We start from the raw sequence: 9,582 nt of genomic DNA, 5'->3' as shown, positions 1-9,582 counted from the left end.
TCTGCGGAAAGGGGCGTAGATTACGCCCCTTTCCGAAAGTCCCCCGCTGTCTGCTGGAAAACACACAGATCCCCAGAGGCATCCTTATTGCGCAGTGCGACTCGCGCATGCGCAGTAGGGAACCGGGAAATGAAGCCGAAAGGCTCCACTTCCTGATTCCCATACCCAAGATGGCGGCGGCAGCACCCGAGAGACAATCGAGAGATCGGCTTCGGGTGCCGACATCGCGGGCGCGCTGGGCGGGTAAGTGTCACTATTTTAAAAGTCAGCAGCTGCAGTATTTGTAGCTGCTGGCTTTAAAAAAAAAAAAAAACGGCGGAACTCCCGGCGGACTCCCGCTTTAAGAATCGTTATTGCGATCTTGAAAAAAGTATTTCCCGATTCTTTCTATGTAGAGAATTCTCTCTGCTCTGCTAAAGCCAAAGCCAAAAGAAAGGGAAAAAAAAAAAACACACCATTCTTCAGCAGTGAAATGTAAGTATAAACATTGTAACAAGTTGTCCTTTAGATGAAAGGAATAGCTTTGGTGTGAAAATGAGGGAAGTTTAACCACTTAAAATACTAAACCTTTTTCTGACATTTGTTGGTTTCAATTAGTTAATCAGTGAAAATATTTTTTTTTGCTAGAAAATTACTTAGAACCCCCAAACATTTTATATATATATATTTATTTATTTATTTATTTTTTGTAGAGACCTTAGAAAATAAAATGGTGGTTGCTGCAATCCTTCATGTCACAGTGTATCTGCGCAGCAGTCGCTCAAATGCAAGTTTGGGGAAAAAATTACACTTTAATGAATTTTAAAAAATATGGATTTTTTGTATAATGTGAAAGATTTTATGCCTTGAGAATCACAAGAGCATCGTGATCGTTTTATCCTACGCAAAAAAATTGTTACTCTAATTTTGTCCAGAATCGTGCAGCTGTACCATATACATATAACCTGACCTTGACTTGTCCTTCTCATATCCTTCTCAGTACTACCAAGTGCCCGGCCACCTAGTGGTAGAAGAGAAAAATGCAACAAGGCCAAACTTAGGGAGAACTCAATAGATCTCTATCAATCGACCAGGATAATACTCCTGGCAAGTAAATTTGTGAGGAGCGTCCCTGACTAAACCCCAGGGCGCTACAGGTAAAATAATGCATTTGGGTGACAAAAATCTGAATGCAATCTATAGACTGGGGGGAGGGGAACCCCTGGGGGGATCTAGGATGGAGAAGGACCTGGGGGTCCTAGAAGATGATGGGCTCAGCAATGCCAAGCTGCTGCTAACAAAGCAAAAAGAATATTGTCATTAAAAAGGGATCAACTCCAGAGATAAAAGGATAATTCTCCCCTCTACAAGACTCTGGTCCGGCCGCACCTGGAGTATACTGTCCAGTTCTGGGCACCAGTCCTCAGGAAGGATGTACTGGAAATGGAGCGACTACAAAGAAGGGCAACAAAGCTGATAAAGGGTCTGGAGGATATTAGTTATGAGGAAAGGTTGTGAGCTCTGAACTTATTCTCTCTGGAGAAGAGACGCCTGAGAGGGGATATGATTTCATTATATAAATACCGGACTGGTGACCCCACAATATATAAATACCGGACTGGTGACCCCACAATATATAAATACCGGACTGGTGACCCCACAATATATAAATACCATACTGGTGACCCCACAATATATAAATACCATACTGGTGACCCCACAATATATAAATACCGGACTGGAGACCCCACAATATATAAATACCAGACTGGTGACCCCACAATAGGGAGAAAACTTTTTTGCAGAAGGGAGTTTAACAAGACTCATGGCCACTCATTAAAATTAGAAGAAAAAGAGGTTTAACCTTAAACTATGTAGAGGGTTCTTTACTGTAAGAGCAGCAAGGATGTGGAATTCCCTTCCACAGGCGGTGGTCTCAGCGGGGGGGGGGGGGGGGGGCATCGATAGTTTTAAAAAACTATTAGATAAGCACCTGAACGACCGCAACATACAGGATATACAATGTAATACTGACATATTATCACTTTGCAATGCGATTTTTGATGCGCTGTCCCGCCACTGGTGAGAACCATGATGAACAAGTTGCACCGAAGTCGGAACAAAGCAGTACAAAAACCTTTTCTTTGGAGTCGCTGCGACTTGAGTCGCACCAATTAGAACGAGGACCATCGAAATACATGGATTTTGACTTGTCATGCGACTTCACATGTGTCAAGTCGCACAACAACTCGCAGTAGTGGAAACAGAGCCTTAATGAGCAAAAGCTCAGCTGACTCCCATCATCCAATCATGTGCCAGAAAAAAATGATTTTTTTTTTCCCCTTGCATGTGATTGGGTATTCTTTGCAAAGTGAACGTTTACCATATTTACTAAGCTCTGGAGACACTGCACTTTGCAAAGTGCACCGTCTATTTGTCTTTAGTAAATCAATCCCCCCTGTGGTTGACATGTGCACTGCCAAAGAATGTGTTCGTTTTAGTTTCATTAGTTTTTTTGTTTGTTTGTTTGTTTTTTGGGTCATTTGTTATGATTGCAATTTGAAAATGTGTAAATTTGTAAATTCGTACATTCGCACATTCGTAAATTCGTACATTCGCACATTCGTAAATTCGTACATTCGCAAATTAATAAATTCATACATTCGTACATTCATAAATTCATAAATTCGTTCAATCAGAAATTAGAAAATTAGGAAATTCAAAAATCTGAAAACCCTGGGAATTCGAAAATCTGAAATAATAACTATTAAATTATAGGTATTGGAATTTTCTATCACATCTGGCTGTTAGGAAACGTAACGAATAAGAATTCATCCGAAAATTTGTAACTTCGTACATTCGTAGATTCCTACACTCCTAAATTCCTAAATTTGTAAATTCGTAAATAAAAAAATTCTGAAACAATAATTAACTAATATTAACTTAACTATTACTAACTATCAAATTACAGGTATTGGAATTTCCTCTCAAATTTGGCTGTTAGAGAACGTAAAAAATACAAATGTATCCAAAGTTATGAATTATCCGACATAACGAATGCCGCATCTAAACCAATGGAACGTAACAAATTAATAATAAAGAAGAAGAAGAAATAAAAAGTTTTTGTTATTATTATTGTTATATATTATTATTAATTTGTTCCGTTCCATTAGTTTAGATGCGGCATTCGTTATGTCGGATAATTCATAACTTTGGATACATTTGTGTTCGTTACGTTCCCTAACAGCCAAATTTGAGAGGAAATTCCAATACCTGTAATTTGATAGTTAGTAATAGTTAAGTTAATATTAGTTAATTATTGTTTCAGAATTTTTGAATTTACGAATTTACAAATTTATGAATTTAGGAGTGTAGGAATCTATGAACAAATTTTCGAATTTACAAATATTCTGAAAAATTAATTAAACAAGTTTTCCTTAATTTGGATATTTCCGAATGAATGAATTTTGTTAATTCAAATATTTCTGAATTAACGAATTTCGCCAAAATCGTTAATTCAGAAATATACGATATTCAGAATTGCACATGTGTATTTACTAAAGGCAAATCCATTTTGCACTACAAGTGCACTTGGAAGTGCAGTCGCTGTAGATCGGGGGGGGGGGGGGGGGTCATGCAAGGAAAATAACAAAAACCAGCATTTTTTCTTGTATATGATTGGATGATAAAATCAGCAGAGCTTCCCCTCATTTTAGATCTTCAGCGGCTGCACTTCCAAGTGCACCTGTAGTGCAAAGTAGACGGCGTGCACTTTGCAAAGTGCATTTTCTCCGCAGCTTAGTAAATGAGGTAGGGCTTCACTTTGCAAAGAGCACCCAATCAGGTGCAAGGAGAATTAAAAAAAATGCATTTTTGCTTGTATATGATTGGTTGATGGAAGTCAGCAGAGCTTCCTACCTCATTTACTAAGCTCTGGAGCAACTGCACTTTGCAAAGAGCACCCAATCAGGTGCAAGGAGAATAATAAAATGCATTTTTGCTTGTGCATGATTGGATGATGGAAGTCAGCAGAGCTCCCCCCCCCCCCCCCCATTCACTAAGCTCTGGAGTAACTGAACTTTGCAAAGAACACAGTCTATTTGCCTTTAGTAAATCAACCCCCATAGGCTGGCATAGCGGTCAAAGTAAAAACGCCAAACGCCTGTAAAGCGTCATTTTCTGGGCCCAGTGTGCACGCGGCCGCGGCGAAGCGCCCTTCCTCCTCCTCCTCCTCCTCCGTGTATCAGACGCCGCTCTCGTGTGTCTGTCATTTCCGATTCCCTACGGAGAGAAGACAATAGTGCACCAGAGTACGCTCGCTTGTTAAAGGCAAGTCTATCTTATTGTCTCATTTCACAGTCAATGAATAATAACAGCCCCACACCCACAAAGGAAAGAAAAAAAAAACTTGACAAGCGAACCCCCCCCCCCCCTCCCCCTCCCCCGGCTGGTGGACAGATGGCATGTAAAGCGAGGACAGGAGCTGCGGAGAGTGACAGCTGTCACCGGGGATCGGCTGACACACGTCACCTCGCTGTCCTGGCCTTGTGTAAGTTCACAGAAGACTCTCAGCCGGGGACAAATATCACCCGCAAAGTGACAGCTGCTGCCTGTCTGCCCTCTGTTGGTCGGAAGAGCTGACAATCAAGTTCACTTTCTGCGGAATCTAACAGCTTATTATATACATATTACATACTGTACATTCTGGTTTTTGGTCTTTTTTTTTTAAATGTAATTATTTGTTTATTTAATTTTTGATTGCCAAGACCTTTTTATATAGCGAGCGTTAAAAAAAAAACGCAACTTTTAGTGCCCGTTCACACTGATGCAGCGCGGGAATTGCATGCGGTTTGAACAGGAATCGCACCACGTTCCTGTTCAAATCACGTGCGATTCTTCAGCAGTGCGATTTGAGCTCATTCATTCTGTATGGCTCAAATCGCACCACAGCCGTGCAGGAGCCTAAGTTCACAGTAGGGCAAACACAGACATTGCGTGTGATTTGCACCCGCACGGCGAGGGGGGGGAGGGGAAATCGCATGTGATGTCTGTGCGTAGCCCTCCCTTCTAGACTGTGAGTGAAGGGCCCTCTGATTCCTCCTGTATTGAACTGTACTGTCTGCCCTTGTGTTGTTGTAAAGCGCTGCGCAAACTGTTGGCGCTGTATAAATCCTGAATAATAATAGTAATAATATTAATAAAGCATACAGTTGTATGGCTGAACTCAACTCACATTGGATTCGCACAAATAAGGTGCAGGGGCTTTCCCACCCCTCCCCTCACGCACTTGAATCGCATCACGTGTGTTCTCACCCAATGCGATCCGATTCCTGTGCGAGTTCGCACTGCGATCTGTGAACCGATCTGTAAACTCAAGACCTTCCTCTTTTAGCAGATGATCAAAGCTCGCCACAGCGCCTAGAGGCGATTCAGTTCGCATTGTGCGCTATACAAGTATTTCATTCATTCATTCATCTGGGATTGTCATTAGCATTGCACTGACACCCGCAGCGGTCCGCAGAGGGCGGTGTGAGCTGCCTGCAGGAGAGATGCGATGCGGGAGCCGCCTCTGTAATCGCACTGGTCCTCACATCACATGTGTGTGAACCTAGCCGCCGGACCCTTTTCTTTTGCTGCATCAGAATCCGGTTGAATGGGTGTTCTCCCCCCCCCCCCCAATGCGATCCGATTCTGCAAATTGCACTGCGTTTTACGAACCGATTTAGGGGGGTTTGTTAACATGCACAACGCGGTGAAGAGCGATTTTGATGCAGTCTGGAAACCGCACACAGAATATGCGCACACGTTTGATGGGGGGGGGGGTTTCTGCCTCTAAGTGGCAGTTCACACTAATGTGGTGCGGAATTCGCAGCGAATTCTGTGTACGGTTTCCACACACCATCAAAATCGCACCCCGTTCTTGAGAACCGCTGCAGGTGTGTATTTTAACGAAACCCCCGAAAATCAGTCGCAAAATGCTGTGCGATGCGATTCTGGTGCAGCAAAAAAAAGAAGAGGGGTCCTGCGCGATTTTGCTGCGGGTGTGGTGCGATTTGAGCCATACAGAATGATAGGCTGCACTGGTGGGCACAGATAGGCTGCAGAGGCTGGGGATGTGTGGTGTGGAGGTCTCTGGCATGGAGTGGGGCACATGATGTTGGAGGGTTTGGCCACAGCAGGAAGGGGCAGTGTTCTAGCAGGACAGGAGCGCGGGGGGGGGGGGGGGGGGTTGTGCTCTTGATGCCAATCCTAGCCAACCGTGAAGCCCCTCTTACAGGTGAATCCACGTTTTCACCCTGTAGTGCTTTACTCTGATGTGCTGTACCCTGATGTGCTGGGCTCTGTACCATGATGTGTTGTTCCCTAATGTGTTGTACCCTGGTGTGTTGTTCCCTGGTGTGTTGTTCCCTGGTGCGTTGTTCCCTGGTGCGTTGTTCCCTGGTGCGTTGTTCCCTGGTGCGTTGTTCCCTGGTGCGTTGTTCCCTGGTGCGTTGTTCCCTGGTGCGTTGTTCCCTGGTGCGTTGTTCCCTGGTGCGTTGTTCCCTGGTGCGTTGTTCCCTGGTGCGTTGTTCCCTGGTGCGTTGTTCCCTGGTGTGTTGTACCCTGGTGTGCTGTACCCTGGTGTGTTGTTCCCTGCAGAGGCGGCTCTAGACTTTGCGAGGCCTTAGGCAAAACTTAGACATGAGGCCCCACTCATGCCCATAATGGGAAAAATAATATAGGTGAAACAAATTAACTGTATAAATGCATATATTAACAGCCTTAAATCCTATGAACTCACAGTTTCTACAATTTTCTCTGACCAATTATTCTTTAATAAAATATCATTAAACATAGGATATCTCTATAGGATAAATGCAGCCACCGTGCCCCATCAAATGCAGCAACTGTGCTCCATCAAGTGCAGCCTCACTGTGCCCCAGCAAATGCCGCCATTGTGCCCCATCAAATATAGCCTCACTGTGCTCCATCAAATATAGCCTCACTGTGCCCCATCAAATGCCGCCACCGTGCCCCATCAAATGCCGCCACCGTGCCCCATCAAATGCCGCCACCGTGCCCCATCAAATACCGGCACTGTGCCCCCTCAAATGCTGCCACTGTCTGTGCCACATCAAATGCCGCCACTGTGCCACATCAAATGCCGCCAGGGGACAAATTACGTACAGCTGATCTTTAGTCACCGGCTGCTTATGGTGGCACCAGTCCCCCTGGTCAAGCACGCCCCTAAATATTTACAAGTGCAGCCTACATATAGAATGCTGGCCACTCGCCCGCCTGCCTGGGGCGGTATTTGTGCAGGAGGCGGCCGCTACCAGGACAGGAGAGGGTGGGTCAGGGGGGCTTTTATATGGTACTGGGGCGGCTTTCTTGTTGCCCCTGCAAAGTGCCGCCCTAGGCCTGGGCCTTGTTGGCCTAGGCCAAGACATAGCACTGAGACAGGGTACAGGCCATGAGACCATAGACAGACAGGGTACAGGCCAGGAGACCATAGACAGACAGGATACAGGCCATGAGACCATGAGACAGGCAGACAGGGTACTGTGGACAGACCATGAGACAGACAGGGTACTGCGGACAGACCATGAGACAGACAGGGTACTGCGGACAGACCATGAGACAGACAGGGTATGGCGGACAGACCATGAGACAGACAGGGTACTGCGGACAGACCATGAGACAGACAGGGTACTGGGGACAGACCATGAGACAGACAGGGTACTGGGGACAGACCATGAGACAGACAGGGTACTGGGGACAGACCATGAGACAGACAGGGTACTGGGGGCAGACCATGAGACAGACAGGGTACTGGGGACAGACCATGAGACAGACAGGGTACTGGGGACAGACCATGAGACAGACAGGGTACTGGGGACAGACCATGAGACAGACAGGGTACTGGGGACAGACCATGAGACAGACAGGGTACTGGGGACAGACCATGAGACAGACAGGGTACTGGGGACAGACCATGAGACAGACAGGGTACTGGGGACAGACCATGAGACAGACAGGGTACTGCGGACAGACCATGAGACAGACAGACAGGGTACAGCGGACAGACCATGAGACAGACAGACAGACAGACAGGGTACAGCGGACAGACCATGAGACAGACAGACAGGGTACAGCGGACAGACCATGAGACAGACAGACAGGGTACAGCGGGCAGACCATGAGACAGACAGACAGGGTACCGCGGACAGACCATGAGACAGACAGGGTACTGGGGACAGACCATGAGACAGACAGGGTACTGGGGACAGACCATGAGACAGACAGGGTACTGGGGACAGACCATGAGACAGACAGGGTACTGGGGACAGACCATGAGACAGACAGGGTACAGCGGACAGACCATGAGACAGACAGGGTACTGGGGACAGACCATGAGACAGACAGGGTACTGGGGACAGACCATGAGACAGACAGGGTACAGCGGACAGACCATGAGACAGACAGACAGGGTACAGCGGACAGACCATGAGACAGACAGGGTACAGCGGACAGACCATGAGACAGACAGACAGGGTACAGCGGACAGACCATGAGACAGACAGGGTACTGCGGACAGACCATGAGACAGACAGGGTACTGCGGACAGACCATGAGACAGACAGGGTACTGCGGACAGACCATAAGACAGACAGACAGGGTACAGCGGACAGACCATGAGACAGACAGGGTACTGCGGACAGACCATGAGACAGACAGACAGGGTACAGCGGACAGACCATGAGACAGACAGACAGGGTACAGCGGACAGACCATGAGACAGACAGGGTACTGGGGACAGACCATGAGACAGACAGGGTACTGGGGACAGACCATGAGACAGACAGGGTACTGGGGACAGACCATGAGACAGACAGGGTACTGGGGACAGACCATGAGACAGACAGGGTACTGGAGACAGACAGGGTACTGGAGACAGACCATGAGACCATAGAAGACAGGGTAATGTACAGACAGTATGTACTATATCTAGATGTACTGTACCTGTAACCTGGTCCTCTGTCTCCTACCCTACTAAAGGCAGCATGAGAAACGAGTCACACCCACGTGATATTGTCATTGAGCTCCCTGCAGTGCAATCTGGGAGTTGTAGTCTCTGCAGAGCACAGGCACCAGAGGGCCAAGTCTGCTGTCTGTGCTCAGTGCTGTGAAGAACTACAACTTCCTCCATGCACTGGGGCATCCGACTGGGGGAAAGACCAGGAGGACGGTGCCTCGGCGGTGGAGCCTGCTATTCGATGCAGCTGACCAGACTGAGCTGAGATGATGTCATCTCCTACCTCGTCCGCGGAGGCTCATTAGCTCAGTCAGACAGGCAGCACCAGCGTCAGTCTATGTGCAGTGCCCACCTGCCCGCTCACCCTGCCACCGGCTTGCGTGCACACACTGAGGCATATTTCCTTTCACTCACGAGGGAACCCACACACTGTCCTGTCAGGCAAATTAGGTGGTCGCAGCCCGCGAGGCCCTTGTGTGGGCGAGGCCTAAGGCAATCGCCTAATTTGCCTAATTAAAGAGCCGCCTCTGGTTCCCTGATGTGCTGGGCTCTGTACCCTGATGTGTTGTTCCCTGATGTGCTGGGCT

Source organism: Lithobates pipiens, unplaced genomic scaffold, assembly GCF_037356315.1.
Source record: "Lithobates pipiens isolate NorthernLeopardFrog02 unplaced genomic scaffold, aLitPip1_a1.2 Scaffold_10, whole genome shotgun sequence".
Lineage (NCBI taxonomy): Eukaryota > Metazoa > Chordata > Amphibia > Anura > Ranidae > Lithobates > Lithobates pipiens.
Note: the sequence above shows the minus strand (reverse complement) of the source record.